This window comes from Oryzias melastigma, linkage group LG10, assembly GCF_002922805.2.
Source record: "Oryzias melastigma strain HK-1 linkage group LG10, ASM292280v2, whole genome shotgun sequence".
Taxonomy (NCBI): domain Eukaryota; kingdom Metazoa; phylum Chordata; class Actinopteri; order Beloniformes; family Adrianichthyidae; genus Oryzias; species Oryzias melastigma.
The window spans coordinates 15947887-15954410 of record NC_050521.1 but is presented as its reverse complement, the minus strand read 5'-3'; the positions used below and the strand labels follow the sequence as shown (position 1 = coordinate 15954410).

At 38.9% G+C, this 6524-nt stretch overlaps 1 long non-coding RNA gene across 1 annotated transcript; it reads right to left on the bottom strand.

The window, feature by feature from the left end:
• Window positions 1-805: 805 nt before the first annotated feature.
• LOC112153528 lies at window positions 806-6182 on the bottom strand. The gene is made up of 2 exons (XR_002920512.2): window positions 5374-6182; window positions 806-3397 (listed from the first exon to the last, which is right to left on the bottom strand). It is a non-coding gene; the product is annotated as an uncharacterized LOC112153528 (long non-coding RNA).
• Between the last annotated feature and the right edge of the window lie 342 nt (window positions 6183-6524).

Below are 6524 nucleotides of genomic sequence, written 5' to 3'. Positions count from 1 at the left end.
GATTGATTGATTGATTGATTCTGGCTGCCACCACCTTGTGTCCGACCAGCTGTTGCATGATTTGATAATGTCGCCATCCCCCCGTCACTGGACTGCTACTGCGTGACCTCAAAATGAAAAGAAAAAATGTCTGGTTGCTGTAAAATTTGAACTTTTTCTTAAAACCTCTGCAGCCACCGCATGTAAAAATGCAACCGCTTCCTCCTGATTATGAATGTCCACTTGCCGAATCTGCAGAAAAACTTGCATTTAGATCGCAGCGCGATGGGATTTTGGGTTATTTGACTTAGTGACTTTACACAAACAGCTGCAGCAATTAAAACGATGAAAAACTCCCCCTAAATGAGCTCTTTTTGCATCACAAATCCCCATAAATGAAATTTTAATAAAGATCCGTTGAAGCCTTTAAAGCAAGAGGAGAAGCCATGAGATCCGTGCTCATCTAGAGGGACTATTTGTGGGAAAAAGAATGTGTGGGGGTGAAGGCCACAGAAAAATAATGGTCAAACGTGGACGTGTGGGCAGATGTGCAGATGTCAAGAAGGAGCTCGGAAGGATGAGAGCAGCAAAGGAAGAGATTATTTTGAAACTCAAAGGAGCTGGTCAGTTTTTCTCATCCTAACCTGCATGTTGAATAGACTTTGATTATGCCGTGTTGTACACACTCACGCACGCACACACACACCACTGGTGGAAAAGGGAACAGAATGTCATCATGGCAGTTTGCCGATCGCTCCACTGAGAGCAGCCACAGCTGAACACGCTGAACGCCTCTCTAACATGTGTGTTATCAAGAGATTTTTTCTTTTTTTTTTAATTCTCCTTCCGGCTCATGCTGATTTAAAAAGCTCACCTGCCTCACCGTTTCCTTGCCTCAGCTGCCATAACTGATTAATCTATCTTTGTTTTCTGCCCACATGCTGGAATATTCCTGTTTGTAAAATTACCCTGAGGTGGTTTTTTCAAAGCAGTTTTTTTTTCCCCCTTTTTCTGGTTCTTTTGCGATGCATACAGACGTTGTCATGGCAACTTCTTTTCTTGACTGAGCTTGAACCCATCAATTTTCAGAAATACACCCCTGTTGTTCATCATCACACATTTACAATGGGGCACTTTTTTGGTCATAATCAATGTACTGTTTGACAAAAATGGGAAGAAATGAAAATGGTCTGGAAGATTTTAGACCCACAGAGACAAGAAGATGAAAAGAATCCTGAACCACAAATCTTGTCTGATATGAGACACATCTTTTCAAACTAGGGCTTAAAATGTTATATTTTCTTTAGTTTTTGTTGCATATTTAACATCTGCTTAAGAAATAGGGATGGACGGATTTTTTCTGGCTGATACCAATAACCGATATTTCTCCTGCAACTTCGGTCGATATTTGCAGATACCAATATTTAGGTGTCTACACTACAACAACACCAGGTTTAGATTTGATTTTTGTTTCTTTATAAGAAATGCACAACTTATCTCTTATTATGCAATTACATTATACTTAACCTTTTTAACATACAGCTAAGAGTCTCATAGGAACAAGTATTACTTTAAAACTCTGAAAACATTCAGACTAATACTGACTATTAGACACAGCTGTAAATCACAAGCTCTCCAATGCCGGGGATTTATTAGGAACAACATGTATCCCTATCAAATATATAATATACATGAAAACAGTCGGAACAATTACTGCAATGACTGGAAACATAAGCTTCCCAGTGCCAATGATCTATTTTGAACAAGTATCTGAAAGTATCTGAAACATGCATCTGAAAGCAGTAAAAACATTGGTGGATTTTTTAGAATGTGTTCAATACCGATAAATTCAAATTGTGGAAATATCAACCAATATTGATACTGGTAACAATATATCAGCCTTCTATTTTTTATTTTTTTTATTTTTTTGCAAAAGCAGCAACTCAGAAAAATCAACTTAAAAAAAATCCAATGTGTGCATAAACTAATAAAAACTGTAAACCCGAGTCACACTCTAAATATTTCTGGTTGGACATTAACTCAGTTAATCCAGGAACCATCAGGCCTGACTAACCACTTCACAGGTGGACAAAACAAATCACAATCCAAGGTTCAAAAACAGGTTAGAATGCAAAGACAGATCAGCAGTCATGAAGAACAACCACAAGAACACTATAAGAACTCTGTTGGGAAGAAAAAATAAGAGAGAAACAAGAAGAAGATCCAAACAAAAATTACTCTCCGGTTAGTGCTGCTCTTGACTTTTTGCTCGAAAAATTCTAAATCAATTTCCTTACATTTTTATTATTCCAAATAACACACTGTAATTTAACAGTTTAGAAAAGCTAAATATGTACACGTATTTAGTGGTTTTCAAACATTTATGTAAAATAATTATAATAATTCTTGCATTAGAAACCTTAGCACAGATGATGATTAAAGCTGCTGGCAACTTCATGGTCTGCAGAAGTTTACTGAAAACACTAAAATGACACATGAGGAAGTAAAAGACAAATTTAGAGGGAAGAGGAACTAAATTATGCTGAAATGAATTTGTAAGATTTTCCAGTCGTGACGCGTTGACTCCACTTCTCTTGTGTAGGTGTTTCTGAGGACTGCGTCCTTTAATATGCAAATCCTATAAGGAAACAATTTTGTTTTTTTCTCATTCATTCAAATTTGTTTGGTTTATTTTTTCTCTGGACTTAATTTATCTATTTTTTGCTATATGTATGTCTTCAAATGGTTTTAAAAATGTTGCTGTTCAATTTCAGACTTACTAGCTGCTTTCCACTAAAGTAAAATTCCCTCATTAGCATATTACTCACTTTTTAAATAAATTTTGATTCACTGAATGATGAAGGGTGACTTCTTAAATAAACCTGTTTGAAAAGAAACTGGCTTTTGTGTTTTCTTCTTTTCTATTTTACCCCATAGAGCACGAATCCTTAAGAGATTCATTGTTCAGACGGGAAGAGCTCTCCCTCCCAAACAGCAATAGAGCACTTTACAGTAAGTTGACCACAGATCAGTGACAGGAAAATGGCCCAAAGGAAGGTAATGACAGACAATACAAAAGTAGGTCACGGTATTTTCAGCCTCGTATTCATCCGTGAATGTCATCCATCTCCATTCTTCCGTTTTCTTTTTTTTCTAGATTCGCTATTCTAATGCAATTTCTTTCTCCCACACTTCTTTCTTTAATATGTCTCCCCTATTCACTCCTACCTTCCTGTCCTCTCAATCTCTCAGAAAATCTCTTTAACAGAGTGAAGCTCTCTCCGTCTCATCCTCCAGGCATCTATTTGGTGAACCTAATGGATGGTGGAGAAATGAAATTCGGGCGGTGAGGGGAGGAAGGAGGGGGGAGATGGAGAGGTGGTGGAGGTGGGGTTCTGGCTTTGGTCTTTCCTTTTGTCTGTAAAAAAGAAAAAAACAGCAGAGAAGATAAATCAAATTAATGCCCCTCAGAAACACTCTGGTCAAACAGCAAATTTACAGTAAAATAATACAGTACAGATGAAAAAAAACATTTTGATAATATTGTTTTTAACTCATCCTTCTCTGTGTTCTATATTATATGTAGAAACATGCTGTTTTTGTGCGTCTTAAATTATATATTTTCTGCATTTTTCTCTGTTAGATAATGTAGACCTTTTTCTCTACTCTCAAATCTATATTCTTTCATTCATAGATTTTAATAGTTTCTTTTCTGATCTTTTATTTCTATTCTGGATTCATTTTGTTACAAAGAGTCAGCCTGAAACAGAGACAAAAACTGCCTTCTTTACCACGTCTTAGTAGAGTTAATAAGTAAAATTGACCGCGCAACACTAACAGTCCAACTCCAACTTAAAAAAAAAAAAAGATCCATGATAAAAATTTGTATCCACTCCATAGTTTAGCTTCCAAACCAGCTCAAACCTTACAGAGTGTGTCTGATGTGAACAAGCTTCCATGTTCCATTCTTAAAACGGAAAACCAGAAAATGTTGCAGTTCCTCAAATGACCACCGTGGGTTATTTTCAGCCCTCATACAGATCTAATGGTCAATGAAAGGAAAGGTGTATAAGACTGTGGTGAGATCAGCCATGTTGTTTGGACTAGAAACAGTGGGACTGAAGAAAAGACAGGAAGCAGAGCTGGAGGTAGCAGAGATGAAGATGCTGAGGTTCTCTTTGGGAGTGACCAGGATGGATAGGATCAGGAATGAATACATCAGAGGGACAGCACATGTTAGAGGTTTTGGAGATAAAGTCAGAGAGGCCAGACTGAGATGGTTTGGACATGTTTAGAGGAGAGACAGTGAATATATTGGTAGAAGGATGCTGAGTCTAGAGCTTGCAGGAAAGAGGTCTAGAGGAAGACCAAAGAGGAGGTTTATGGATGCAGTGAATGAAGACATGAAGGTGGCTGGTGTTAGAGTGGAGGATGCTGAAGACAGGCTTAGATGGAGGAAACTGATTCGCTGTGGCGACCCCTGAAGGGAAAAGCTGAAAGGAAAAGAAGAAGATACAGATCTAATGGTCAGAAAAGAATGACTACAAATCTCATCTTTAACTGTTTCCTAAATGTGGTCGTGTGACACGAACACAACGCACGTTCAAGCACAGCAACGCAAGTTTCTAGAACCATTTTTGGGCTCTATGTGCAAAACATGCGGGGCCATTGAACGCATGCTAAAAGTTAAACCACATCTCAGATTTAGAAGTGATGCAAATATGGCGTTCCTCTTAATTTATAGAAGTGCCAATTATATGATAATTGATCATAGAGAAGAAAATAATAATTGCGTTTTTTCCAAGCTGGAATTATATGACTCTAAGTCTTTCATATATCGGAATAGATTTGCAAAATTTGCACCATTTCAACATTTCACGCCAAACATTTTCCAATTGTTGGAAGTGAACAGTAGAAACAGGGGAAACCCCTCCCAGCTTGTCCAGTGTGAACATCGTGGGTTAAACGTCACATACCTGTTGTGTCCACATGGCAGAAACTACAGGCCTTAAACTGCAAAAAATGTTGACTTCTGCTATCAGGATTAGCATCTGACTAAGTCATGTTACACTATTTCTTGTAATCTTTCTGCATGGACTATGATTCGAATATTTAGAAAAAAATGTCCAGTATTATTTCGTTTTAGTCGGTCCTTCCTATCAGATTGAAATCCTCTCCAACGTTTTAAAAAATGACAGTTGAGGTGGAAAATGTATTTTATGTGATGAACCAAAACAGTCTAAATTCAGAAAAAAGTGTAAACAGTAGTTGGATCAAGAAGGTGAAAGGGATGAGGAAGTCCGATAACCACCAGAAACTGCCGTCAGCTCCCTGCTGTAAGGAGTTAATACAGCAGAGCTGAAGTGACAGGTCTAAGTGCTGAGTTCTGCTTACTGCAGGAGCAGACAGGAGAGTCTTAGTGGGATGGAGATGCCTCAGAAGCTGTCCTCAGGGGAAGTGGGAGTGTTAGCAGGCAGCCAAGGAAATTAATCCACAAACAGGTAAAGTTCCAAGGAAAATAGAATCCGCTTAACTCCCAGCAGTTATAAGCGGCACCGTCAATTCAAAAAGAAAATCCACAGGCCCTAATCCAAAAATCCACAAACTCAGAAAGTATAACAAAACATTTCCATTAGGCCAGATCAAATCTGAAGCAAAACTGCAGTTAAATCTTGGTGTCCAAACACAGTAAAGGAAAGTCGAAGGAAGACAGCAGAACCGGAGCTGAAGAAGATGAACAGGTGAGACTGATGAGACGTGATTACAGGAAGCTGGGGGGAAAGAAAAAAAGGACGTGATCTAACCCAGCAGGCTGAAAACAGGGCATTATAAATAGACCAATAGATGGACTGCATTTCCATTGACGCAACTTCATTGAAGGGGCATATAAAAAAACCCCCAAACTTCAAAGAATATCTAACAAAAGAGATGATTGCTCCCCGGATCTATCGTAATTGGTGTTTGAACCAAGTCTCCAGCGACCACGGTGCAATAGTTCTAAAGATAGCAAATGTCTGTGCCTGCAGGGCTGAGAGATGTAGGTGTGCACAGTCACACAGAAGCAGACAGTCCTGCATGTGATCATTAGCTCTCCCTCTGGGAGACACGGCGGTGTATAACAGACAGTCACCCAGCCTCTGGCTATTTTTTGTATTATTTTAACACATCTTCATCTTCACTGCTCCTCTTCAGTTTGTCCACCCTCCTCCTCCAGACACGTGGAAGTGAAATGGAAATGAGGCAGACTGAAGAAATGAGACATTCTGGGTTCATGGACACCTAATCACACAGGTGTTGTCCTCAATTTCCCATGAGCACACAAACATGGATATAAGTTTGTCAGATTGGAAACATTCAGGCCTTCCTATCTTATCTGCTGTTGATTACCTGGATCAGATGTGTTTAGCCAATTAGGAGCTTAGTTTGAAAACATGCAGCACACCAGCCCTCGAGGCCTGGAGCTAGATTCATCTTGTGGGAATCTGTTTTTCAAATGTGATAATTGTAGATGGAGTAAAGGATGGGGGAATCCTAGATTTCCTGGG